Genomic DNA, 13248 nt, shown 5'->3' on the forward strand with positions numbered 1-13248 from the left:
ATCTTGTAGTTACATAGTTACATGAGACATTATGTTTGTGAAATAACTCAAGGGAAGGTGCGTTATAATCAAAGGCGCCTAAGTTTACTGTGACAGAGTCCGCCGAGGAGCAGTTTAAATTGTCCGCTGTCCGCAGTAGACCAGTAACCGGATTGTGGGGCCTTGACCAAACCCAGAGAAAAATTCCTGCAAGCATATGTTTGGAAACTAATACTTGTTGAGATATGGGTCATTTTACTTGCAGCGCGTTTCAACACAGATTCGAAAGCGTCACGGAAATGATAATCCAAATAGCAATGGCAGACGTTACAAGAGTGACATTGAGCATCACGGTGTGATTTATTACTAAAATTCCAAGAACCTCCGCTTCTACCAGAACCAATTAGTATTTTGCTTCCTCCTACGTACCGTATATCTCGTGAAAAAAACATGGAGATAGATTTAGAAAGATCAGAGCTCACACAGAGGTCTACTAACAATCCTCCCTCAGCGCAGCATTCGCGACTTGATTAGGAAGGAGGTGAAGTGGCAGAAGTACACTAGAATATCATCTGCCATACACCACATTGCTGCTTTCAGAGTGCAGATGTAAACGCAGACGTAGCTGAAGATGTTGAGGACTGTCGGTAATCTCTGTTGGTCGACTTTCTGTTAATGTTAATTTTTCTTTTCTTTGTCGTCGTGTTTGTCTTCGCCAAAACAAATCATAGACCCAGCTGCAGCGGGAAACACCTTGGTCATATGACTAGGTACAGTCATGTTCGACTTCAAAGTAGTGCATGTTGTTAACTTGCAGCACAAGCATGGCTGGTAATCGCGGCTGTGTCTTCGCGATCAGCCACGATGGCTTGCTCGTACATCATTAAATGCACTGTCGATGAGAAGGAAGTGGCAGCGTTGAAGGAGAGGTGAGGAAACGTGCAAGCAAAGTGTTAAAGTTGAGTAAGTCTGTGGCGTGCAAATTATGGCAGGAGGCACACAGGAAATTATCTATCCCAAAGAAAAGAAGCGAAGTAGGCACAATAAATATCCCATTGACGTTTTGGATTGATGTATATTTAGGCATAAACTCCTGAGACATCATCACCAGTACAAAGAAACACCAAATCTGAGAAAACTTCACAGAATGTCGCTCAGAACTCGACATCAAAGCTAGCAAAGAAACTCTGATAACAATTATTTTGTCTATGGGATTCGGTTTTAAAAGGTAACAGAATAAATGAGCCGTCACGTACGCGAAAGAGATGACAGTTGCAAAAAATTAAATTTTTAGGAGAAGATGAAGCAGCAGAATTAAAACAGCTAGTGGTTTATTCACATGGAACGTGGATTCATACACGCTGTCCTGTGAATAAATGTTGCCAAAGAGTGCGAGAAATATTGACAGGGCGCTGCCGTGTAGATGTGTGGCATGTGACAGCGCTCCTCTTGTGAGAATATTGGAGTGTACGCTATTACTACCTACCCTCATTGTTTCTTGGGAACAAACACTACATTGCTGCCACCCTAGCTAGGTTGTCAGTACTTAGTCCTACGACTGTGCTGCTGCTGTCAGACATCTGTCCCCCAATATCAGAAATTCCAGATGGCGTCAGAACAAGGTTGGTGATTCCGCGGAGTGTGGACAAAGTAAACAATAAAACGGATTCGTATTATTCCACACGAAAGTCGCAAAGTATTCTGCTACGGTTTAGTCAACTGAATTATAGACAGGGATGTGTCATGTATACCGAACGACATCTGCCGCATTCCAACTGAAAAAAAAAAATAGCTTTTTCTTACTGCGACTTGCAAACACGAGATCATTCGCAAGGAGGGCAAGGAATTAAGGAAGGCCTCGCACACAACCCACGCTAGATATGCAGGAGTGACTTTTGTGATGAGTGGAAGACGATCCAGTTCCAATGTGCAGGATTGGAGCTGCTGAAGACGTACACATCGCTCTTGCTGGCCAGTTCTGCATGAGCAGTTACACAGGGTGGACAAAAACATGGAAACACCACATACACGCATTACCATGCCCAGTACAGTGTAGGAAAACCGTTTGCTTTAAAAACAGTTTCCAATCGTCTCGGAACAAATACAGATACTGTAAGGTTTTCAAGCGATTCTTACACTATTCTTTCTGCAAAACAGTGGCAAGATCAGGTAGCGATGATGGAGGTGGAAAACGATCATCCTTACCTCCAAACTAGACCATAAAGACCTCAATAACATTGAGAACTGATGGCACGAGGAGATGCGACAATTAATCCTCGTGCTTATAAAACTGTAGAGGGCATCAAAGCTTGAGAACAGTAAGCACGTTCAAACGGATGAAGGCTGCAGTAATGCGGAGTTATGCAGTCAGAAAATAACAACACATGCAGTCCAGAAATGGATTTGATGCAGTTCCCCAATGTAGTCCATCCAGTGGGAGTCTCTTTATCCCTACATAGCATCTGCAGCCTGCATCCACTTGAAACTGTTTACTGTGGACAAACCCCGATCTCTCTACATGACCTTTACCCTCTACACTTCCATCTGTTATCAAATTAACTATTTATTGGTGCGATATGATATTGCGGCGTGTACGGGTACAGGTTGTCACTCAGGAACGGCGACGACGACATATGGAAGTTTGGGTGTGCCCGTGAGTGGTGCACGGATAGCCAAACGATTAACGTGATCCCTCGCGTACATCGGGAAATCCGAGTTCGGGTCCCGGTCCGTCGCAAATTTTCACTGTTGTCATTCCCTTACACATGTGATGGTTGTTCGCATTCGCAATTGCGAATACATTTCATGTATTTATTGGTGACTCCAGATTAAACTTTTATACTGGGAAGTTTGAGTCCAGAAATGCTAGCAGATCAGCCAATAGACACACAAAAATATTTGATTTATAAAAACTACTGAAGATAAAAAAAGAGGTGAAACATTCTAGGTTTTGAAACAAAAATAAAATTTAGTTACAGAACTTGAGGAATAGTTATTCTTCTCTACAATGTAAACGACACTGAAATAACAACTGAGGAAAAACGGTTGCAGATATCGACAAGATAAAGGGACATGTGTTGTGCATATCAAAAGTCCGTGAATTGTGTAATTTTTGTTCCATGTGGTTTCACACCTTACTGTTAATGTGATGCGAAAATGAAGTCAGGCCGACATTATGCAAAACGGCTGTGGGAACCAGCGTAGAAACTCCCTCAGGCTAGCCGCCAATTTGCCCGGGGGATGTTTATTTTGTAATCTGGCAGACGCTGTACGCATTTGAACCATACGAACTGCTCGAAGTCAACCACGGATGTTAGACGTTAAAAGTAACCGCTGTGTACGCGTACTATGATTACATGCTCAAGAGATCGCAAAACACACATCTTCTAGTATGAGGAATGGAACTGCGATGTTTAACAGATGCGCTACTGCTTACTTGAAAGTTAGTAAATCGCTTGTTCGTGAAGGGTACTGTACACTATAGGATGTGATGAGCACTCTACTTTGGCCAATGACAATGAAATTTTCGTGACTGGTGACAACGTGGAGCCCATCTTGCAAGGAGCAACATTGAAGCAGGTGAACATAACTTCCAATTCCGTAACTTCCAATTCCGTATCCTCAATATCAACCATATATTTCGATAATCTACTAACATTTGTATCTCAGTTTTTTTCAGTTTTTGGTCGAATATGTGATGAGATTTGATTAGGAGGGGTGGATATAGTTACCCAATCATAAATCGAGGTCGTAATATGTGGGGCACTAACGCTGCTGTCACGTTCTCGGTTTACGAAGAAGCAGCAAAGAGCATGCCCTCCTATTAGTTAATCGAATAGTCTTGGGATCGTCCTTACGTGCTTATAACGAGAGTACCTGCACCGAGAGAGAAAAACCAGCGAACATTCACACAGACACATGTGGCAACTTTAATCTCCTTTAGCTGACATCAATCGGTAGCCCTCACAGTGTTCCGCTATCCAAATAGCATAAACGAGGCAATGGCTTTACAATATCTGAAAGAATATTGTCTGTTATCCTTGAGACGTCACTGCTAAGAGAGAAATCTTCAGTGCAATGAAGAAATTTTACATTTATTGAAACAAATGACTAAACGACAAGCAGGTTTTACTAAGCTACAGAGGTGTGAATGCTGAAGTTACACGAAGTACAAGAGATCGTTAGCTTGCTTCTTTAGCATTGTCGGGACCAAATAAATATTAACTGTCGTGTCACGTACTCTGAACTGCTGCGCTCTCTTTCATCGTGGCAGGCAGTGACAGCTGACGCTTATGACTGAGGCCTTCTGTGGTTTTTCCCAGTCACAGAGACGTCACCTGCGAGAGCGAATCACTACAAGTACATGACAAGCTAATTTATACCGCCGCGAACGGAGCTGGTGGTGATACAGCCGGTCTTAGTAAACATTTCTTCCTGAGAACTGGCATTACTTGTAATTCTGGTCCACGAAGGGACACCTTAAGAGGGACTTTGTGAGTCCTGGATGGTTCATATAATTGGCGGTCAGAAGAAGAGATTTCCCCAGTCCGAAGGTTGGCTTCAACAAAAAGGTATTTTTCTGGGCATTTCAATTTGTGTGTCATTGATTGCCTTCTAATTCGGAACAAAACCAAGCAATTTTCTACAGCGGAACATACAGTTTACGAGGAATGAGAACCAGAGTACAGTTTGAATTTTTACACATACACAAAACGTTGTCAGAGGCGAATGTCACGTTTACTGAAAAAAAGGTGGGGGTTGGTTCAAGTGTTAAATAATGATTACGACTTAACGTCCCATTGACGACGGGCACCATACCAGCACTGAGTGATTTAGTGAAACCATAGAAAAATCTCAATCTGGATGGGCAGGCAGGGATGTGAAAGCTCTTCCTCACGAAGAAACTCCAGTGCCTCAACGTCTGCGCCACCTCTTTCGGTCAGATGTGGACTACCGCAACTTTTAAGAGAAGCTATGTGGCTAATGGCAAAGGTTTGGCGAGAGGCTCTGTGACAATTTAGTTAGTAAGAAAAACGTCGAATGTAACAGTTAATTGTCTCCCTTTCTTGTCAGCTAATATTCGGTGTGTTACCAAATAACGCCGTAAAACTACGAGGTACTGTAACGAAGCTGCGTGTTCGTAGCGTCTAAAATATTGAGACCAACACCACCCGAGGAACACTTACCGGAATTTTCGGCCCTCGACATTCCGGAAATCATTTGAGGTCCATACGTAACGGCAGTTTTGAAGAAATGTCTCATGTAATGGAAAGAAAACATAAAACAGGAAGTAAAAATTACCGATTGTGGTCGGAAGAACACAAAAACCATTTAAAAAGTAGGCATTATAATTCAAGGTAATGGCGACAGGAAACGAACTAAACCATAGAAAGTGATGAAGGTTTCGTGCTGCAGCACTGGGGCACTTCTGGCCCCTGACGCCTTCGCTCGATGCTAGTGCGAACATGTTCACGCGGCCCACGTATTCTCCCAACTGAATCTATTAGGATTTCGATAAACCACATTAGGCAAACGCCCTCAGATAAATGAAACCAGTCGGTTTGGATCAGGAGAGCTAAGTGCTCAAGTCAATGTTTGGGAAACACTGTAGGGACATTGGTTGAGGTTTTTGAAGTTGGTTCTTCGTCTCAAATTGTTCTTTCGGTCACGCCACATGATATGTAGAGCGAGAATCTGAAGTACATGGCCAGAGAGTTTAATTTCTACACGTAACGTTGCATTATCTGGAATCAAATGATAAATTGTGTGACACTCCATATCATGCAGTAATAGCGCATCAATAGCATTGGTTACATACGTCTGTAGAAGGGCTTAGTTGTGCAATTCTTTACATGTACTTTCAGCGCACAGTAAATTTATGAGATTGGTTCCTGTATTACAAGAGTTTATTCTGGACCGAAGTTCAACTACAGTATCACAAGCTAACCGTGCAAATCCGAGCCGTATGAGTCACAGAAGCGAGGGAAACTGTGACATTTGTTCGAGAGGTAGTGAGAGTTACTGGCAATGTTCCACGTCCGTTCTCGTATATGTAAATTTCTTGTTACCGTCTGCACTGGTGTGCGAGACTTAAAGAACGAAAGCAACTTTCGCATAATGTCTCACTGCCAAGTAACATAGCTTGATGAAACACAGAAAGAACTAACTGCTAAAGTAAAGTACTGCACAGAAGGTAACTGAAAGAAATCCGCAATGAGACAAACAGAAATTACACTTTTATTCAAAGACAGTAATCACACTGAAGTCACCGCGATTTATGATAGTCCAATGAACCTTACAAAAGGCGGGGTTTACGTACTCTCAGATGGCGATTGTGTGAACACGTAATGCAGCCAGTAAAACTATCGTAGATGATTGTTTCGGGGGTCCAGGTGTTCTGGTGTGGGGAGGCATATTGTTGCATGGGCGTACAGACCTCCAAATCATTGAACACGGTGCGCTCACCAGTAAACGTTATTGGGACGCTGTACTCCTTACCCATACTTCACAGATGCATTCGGCTCTAACTTCATTCTTATGGGTTACAATGCGCGACCGCAACGAACTGCGCAGGTGGAGGTGCTCTTGGAAGGAGAGGATATTCGGCGAATGGACTAGCCTGCCCGTTCCCTCGTTAAATCCTATCGCGCAAGTGTGCAATGCGTTAGGGAGAGTTATTGCAGCACGTTCACATGCACCAGTGACCATCCAGCAGTTGTCAAGCGCACTGGTGGAGGAAATGGTACGCCCTACCACGAGAACTCCGTATCAACCTTGTGGCCAGCATGGGAGCTCGTTGCAGAGCATGCAGTGCCGTCCGTGGTGATCACGTACGTTACGAACCACGCCCCTGTGTCGTGGGTACCATCTTACATCGCAGTGACTTCTGTGTATTTATTGTCTGTGAATAAAAGTGTCATTTCTCTTCTTCTCACTGATAATTTCATGTAGCTCCTTACTGTGCTATACTGGTAGCAGACCTTGCTGCTTTCTGTGTGTGGTTAAGTTTCATCGAGTTTCGTTTCTTAGCAGTGACACATAATGCGATAGTTACTTTCGTCCTTAAGTTTTGTGCAGTAGTGTACTTACTGGAGGTGAAAAGATTGAGGTAACAGGCAAAGTCCCTAGCGGCAGAGAAGTCTTGCCGAGCTTAAAATGAAAAAAGTCTCTATCACTCCAAATTGTGAACTTATATTCATTAACGCTTCTTGATGAGCATTTTCATTTCATATAAAAGAAAAATTCTGAAAAAAACTAAATTTTAATATTCTTAAGTTTACGTTCTAATAATGACTTCCAATTGGAGGTATTGATTTTATGCAACTGTACATTTTAAAGTTGATTTGGGGAATAGATTTCACTGTTTCAAGGATCCATATTTCCTGGCGTTCCTTTCTCAGAGATTATAGTCTTTGACGATTCCGCTCTTCTTCCTTCGCTTCCTATGGCAGCCTCATTCGCCATAACCAATTTTGAATCCCGTTTATTCTACGGAGTTGTTAGTATTCTTAACATCCTTCTTATTCAGATATCCCGTAAGTCTATAAGGTGGAAATGTCAACCTGTGAAATAACTGATGGCGATCGCTTCTGAGCTGCGCGGGGTAGCCGTGCGGTCTCAGGCGCCTTGCCACGGTTCGCGCGGCTCCCCCCGTCGGAGGTTCGAGTACTCCCTCGGGCATCTGGTGTGTGTGTGTGTGTGTGTGTGTGTGTGTGTGTGTGTGTGTGTGTGTTGTCCTTAGCGTAAGTTTAAGTTAGATTAAGTAGTTTGTAAGCCTAGGGACCGATGACAGCTGTTTGGTCCCATAGTCATTACCACAAATTCTATCGTTTCTTCACATCTAGAATAAGAGTAGTTCCGCCTCTACGATGCTCACGTCATATGCCTCTGGGCTCCAGTAGCCTTTCCTGCTAATTTCACGTAATTATTTGGCTAAAGGCAGATGCCTCAAGGATGGAAAAAAAATAGGAATTGTTTGTTTGAAAGATTACTTCATTTCTTCTAGTTGCATTCAACTGTAGTTTGTGCGCATGTCTCTTAAGTTTTGAAATTTTGGTAAATATTAGAAATAGAATACATGAAACAGTTCCTGTTGAAATGATGTGGGTCAAGACGATGGTATGGTTGATGCGGGGGCGAAACTGGGACAGTCGGAATCGATACTGTTGAAGAAAACAAGTAAACATCTAGAGGCAGCTGATGAGGAAGGAAGCCTTTCAGCCGACTGCCCAATCAAACGGTCCAGTCACACTGTGTGGCGTCGTGGCGCCCTAGTGACGGATTTGCGTGATTCAGTGTGCTATGCTGGAACATTGATTGGATGTGTTTACTGGTGGCGACGTTTCAGCTCAAGCTCTTGGCGCCATCAGAACCGTTGACCCCGCTGGCCAATGTCGAAATCTCATTTCGATAGGATAGCAAACAAAAAGTGTACATACAGATCATATCATTGATAAATCTAATGGTAGGGCAGCGGCGAGATTACACAAGACTCTGGTGGGGAAGTGTGGTGTGAGGCTGATTGTGCATAGAGCGATGTCACAACGCTAGAAAACTGTAGCGGAAAGGAAGATTTGCAGAGGATCGAAGCTTGGTGAAAGGACTGACAGTTGGCCCTAACTGTAAATATTTGTAACAAATTGTGCGTAAACACGCGGCCGATTACACTACTAGCGTCGACTGACGTTCCATCACTTGAAATAGGCACACTCGTAAAATATATAGTAAGTATGCGTTAGAAGAGATTCAGAGTGGAACGATCACATAAAAAATAGTTGTAGGAAAGGAATCTTATAGACTGAGATGGATTTGATGAACCTTCAGGAAATGTAATTCATCTGCGAGGAACACAGTTTGGAAAACTGTTATTCGACAGATTCTTCAGTGTTGCTCTTCAGTTTAGAGACCGTAATAGATTTCATTAATAGGGAAAATAGAGAATATCAAAAGAAGAACCGTGGGTTTAGTCATGGAATCATTTAGTAAACGCACGAGCATCATGAAACTGGTCCTCCAATTCCACTGGTATACACTGCAAGAGGAATGTGCATTGCGAGGCGTGTATTCTAAGGAGAGTCAAGCAACATATTACATTATCCCACGAGCATATCGAGAATTGACAATGACAGACAAATCAGACACATTCGAGTTCATACGTTGAGTCACCGAAGGTCATGACTGGAGTAGGCGAGGAAGGTAAACGGTACAGGTACACGAAATTCTCTTCTCCACACACTGTAAAGTGTCTTGCGGATTATATATGTTTATGTAGTGCCAGGGAACCAAATACCTAACCGCGTTAACGAAGTGTTAGAGTTTTATTGGCGACAGCAGATAAAATTCTCTCTAATAATTCCGACGTAAAATTCACAGATGTAACAGAGATGGCCTCACAAACAAAGTGTGCCATAGATTTACTATCGTAAAATGGGATATTTTTCAGGTGACTCTGGTCTGCCGACTTCCAATTCACGTCGAACTAATGCACTTCGTGGAGTTGCAAGTAGCGTACTCGGTCCACAGAGTATAGATTTCACAATGAACAATCTGCGCCCAGATTTTTTCATGGTAGTTGCTTAACAGCCTGAGGGGGGACTTCTGCTTTAGATGGCAGTTACCCTGAGAACACAGAAACAAATTTCTATTCTTGTAAAAGCACACCTTCTCCTAGGCAACAACATATTTAATTCAAATGGTTCAAATGGCTCTCAGCACTATTGGACTTAACATCTGAGGTCATCAGTCCCCTAGAACTTAGAACTACTTGAACCTAACCAACCGAAGGACATCACACACATCCATGCCCGAGGCAGGATTCGAACCTGCGACCGTAGCGGTCGCGCGGTTCCAGACTGAAGCGCCTAGAACCCTCGGCCACACTGGCCGGCTATTTTATTCCATTGCCAGTTCTACCATCATCGGCTTTCAGGACATCGGCAGCTTGTTTTTCTATCTTTGGCCGGTGTGGCCGAGCGGTTCTAGGGGCTTCAGTCTGGAACCGCGCGACCGCTACGGTCGCAGGTTCGAATCCTGCCTCGGGAATGGATGTGTGTGATGTCCTTAGGTTAGTTAGGTTTAAGTAGTTCTAAGTTCTAGGGGACTGGTGACCTCAGATGTTAAGTCCCATAGTGCTCAGAGCCATTTGAACCATTTTTAATTGGCACTGTAGTTTAATTTAAAATATTACAAATTTGTCGACAGTGATTGCTTTATATTGTTACCAAAGCTCGTCTGAAAATCAACTGATGATATACCCCTGCATCAAAAGACGTAATCTACTAAGTGAAACAGTACGTGTTAATAATAATTCACTAATTCAACAGCCAGTTTGCATTTACAGTTAGTTTGTCTAACACGTACGAACGCATTTCCGCAAAGTTTAAACCATTCAGATACGCCAGTGTGGCCCCGCCAGAAGTCGCATTGTTAGGTTTCCGGTCTCCACCGCTAAGTGAAATGTAAATCAGGTTCTAGCGACCATTAGTTAGCGATGTTTTACTGTGCAGCATAAGTGACGCAGGCAGCGATAAATAACTAAAAGACTTATTATTAAATTAAGATCGAAATTCAAACCTTTTGTTTTGTAACCTGACACGTATCCAATCTGCCTCCGAGCCGTACTATGGGTAGGTTCTGAAATCAGAGGCTGTTCTGCCTCACATGAGACGATCTGAAGCTCCCAAGTACCGGGTGCATGTAATCGAACGATATTGTTGCCAAACAAAAGTCATTCTTTTGTTTGGTCTGAGTTTATTCACATCATTACTGAAAATGGATATCTATGAAATGCTTTAACACGCTATAGCAAAACATGAAGGACTGGTGGTTAAGTGGAAAGGTATTTGACTTCATAATCGAGTGCGGTCATGTTCGGGGTTAAAATAGAGTCATATCTGATCTTATTATTTTCAGTTTTAGACTGAAACAATTTACGAACCTCTGTAGAAAAACTGTAGATACTGAGAGACGAATATTTTTTATTTGTAGCAGTTTGGCGTTATCCAAGAAAGATGATGACGTTGGCCGAGTAATACGTCATTACAGAGCTACCACTCACAGAACAATGAGCTTTGCATCATAACTGACACTGATCGCATGAAACTGTGAAAGTCATCTCAAATCTTCATGGCAATGGCTAATGCACTGTTCTCTGACGCCTCAATACGACCTTTCATTTTCCTTTAAGTCACGGAATAATACTCTCGACTTATCTTCAAGTGGCATTTCTCATAGAAAATTTTATATTGCTACTCTGCATAATTTTAAGTGGAAATACTGAATCGCTAATCGCATATATTAAAAAGGTTGTTAATTCCTAGTTAAAATAAATAGGTTACCTCTATAGTCTACTTGTTAGCCTTGCTAGCTGCCGAAGTACAAGTTACTAATATAAGTAGCGAAATTGACTTGCAAGTCTCCGAAACAGCGTCAAATCAAAATAATTGCACACAAGCTGGGAGTCATGTGACAATATTTTTATCGTATGCGTCTATCTATATGCAGACTTTCTTTTGCTGACGCTGCTGTCACGAAGGTTCAGACAGACAACAAAGAGCACACTTTGAACCCGACCCGTTTTCTGAATGCTTTCGGAGGTAATTTATTTTAACGTGTGCTACGAATGTTGTCTAAATTAAAGTTCCTAACTCTGTATTTCAGCAACTCTCACTATTCGTCCATGTAACGAGCGCAAATGGAAAGTATCAACAATTACGAAGAAATAAAGAAACAGTTAAAATTGTATTTCACAAATATCACTTTTCCCTCCAAAACACAGCACGTCACAGTGCTTCCGTCACTGCTAAATAACATAGCAGCTTCGTCAGGTTATGAAACATTTCAACCGAAAAACACATATTGCATTACAAAAACAAGCATCTAATTATACTTTTACAGGTAGCAACTATGAAGTCACATATTTTCACTTGGCTTATACGAATGAGAACAGAGAAAAGAGTTGGCATTTCATACTTCCAGGAGTTTCAGAACACATCGATGTCACATGTAACGAGTTCTCGTGTCGTCTGCTACAGATACTATCATCAGCTGACGATCGGCAAGATGTCGCTCGTGTATTGCTCAGCTGCTTGCCTCTGAGTGGCTATCTACGTCACGTGTGGGAAGAAGGCGCTGGTTTTGAAACCGCAGTTCGATGCGACCCGCTGACAGCGAATACACTGCCACGTCCACGGTGGTAGCAATAAGAACGTTTTGTCGTTATTCGTGGTGGTGCAGTCATCTTATTTGCCCACAGCAGCAGCACTGTATATTCTCTATAAATGCGGTTATGACGTAATAGAACTGTGGAATTATTTTAAAAAATTACTTTAACAATTAGTTCTTTTCTCTTACTCTGTCTTTTGGTGTGTGTGTGTGTGTGTGTGTGTGTGTGTGTGTACTGATGCATCTTTTATGTCTCTGGATATTTAGATTATTGTACAATAACGAAGCATTTTCCGAAATTGGAAAAAAGAGAAGTTCTTCTGATGTTCCTATGAAGTTATTATACTGTGAACAACAATCACTTCAACAACGACCAGAAACAGATGAACGAACAATGAGTTCGGTAACGATGTATTAAAATCGAAGTATGAAAACGATGCTTTCTGCGACAATGGAATTGATTGCGAAATTAATCTACCTCTGAGCAACGCTGCTAAGACAGCCGTTGGTATACAGGGCAGTCATATTTACAAATGTTGATTTGGCTAGCTGGTGAAAGCGCAGGCGACATTACCTTGGCGACTGACCGGCGTCGGCGTTAGCGCGCTCGGATTCGCTCGCAGCCGATAGTCGACTGGTGCCGCGACGCACCTGTTGCGGCTAGCAGCTGCGTCCCGCGCTGGCAGCGCCGCGCGCGGCAGCCGGCGCCAACCTGGCCGCTAGCTGGAGGGAGGCCTGCATCGCTTACATTCCACTCCTAGGAGCGAGTGCCCTCGCTGACGACACGCTGGAGCTGCGTTCCCGGGCGTGTGCCAAGTAAACCCTCTGTGTGGATCTCACCATTTGATCGAATCTGTTTCGCACACGGATAGTCTCTAGTGCTTCAAGCATAAGGTTTCCGATGGCGCTCGGTTGGGACTGTATGAATGTTTATTGTTTACTGCAGCAGCCAAAGTTTCTTCTGTCCACCGTGCATTATGTGGTCTTTCGTCAACGTTGTGCAATTGGATGTCACTTGCGTGTAGTACTGTCCTCTTCTTCAGTAAGACACGCTGCAGCTTGTCAAAGAAAAAAAGATATCGTAATGGGAAAGTGTATAAAAACCAT

At 42.9% G+C, this 13248-nt stretch overlaps 1 protein-coding gene across 2 annotated transcripts in view; it reads right to left on the reverse strand.

Moving 5' to 3' along the window:
* The window catches only part of LOC126184856 (pancreatic triacylglycerol lipase-like), a 452695-nt gene extending 439928 nt beyond the window's left edge, over positions 1 to 12767 (reverse strand). For both annotated transcript variants that reach the window (XM_049927467.1, XM_049927464.1), the window contains exon 1: positions 12716 to 12767. The gene's annotated coding sequence lies outside the window, so the exon portion shown is untranslated. The remainder of the gene's footprint in view (positions 1 to 12715) is intronic.
* Positions 12768 to 13248: the final 481 nt, after the last annotated feature.

This window comes from Schistocerca cancellata, chromosome 4, assembly GCF_023864275.1.
Source record: "Schistocerca cancellata isolate TAMUIC-IGC-003103 chromosome 4, iqSchCanc2.1, whole genome shotgun sequence".
In the NCBI taxonomy this organism is placed as follows: domain Eukaryota; kingdom Metazoa; phylum Arthropoda; class Insecta; order Orthoptera; family Acrididae; genus Schistocerca; species Schistocerca cancellata.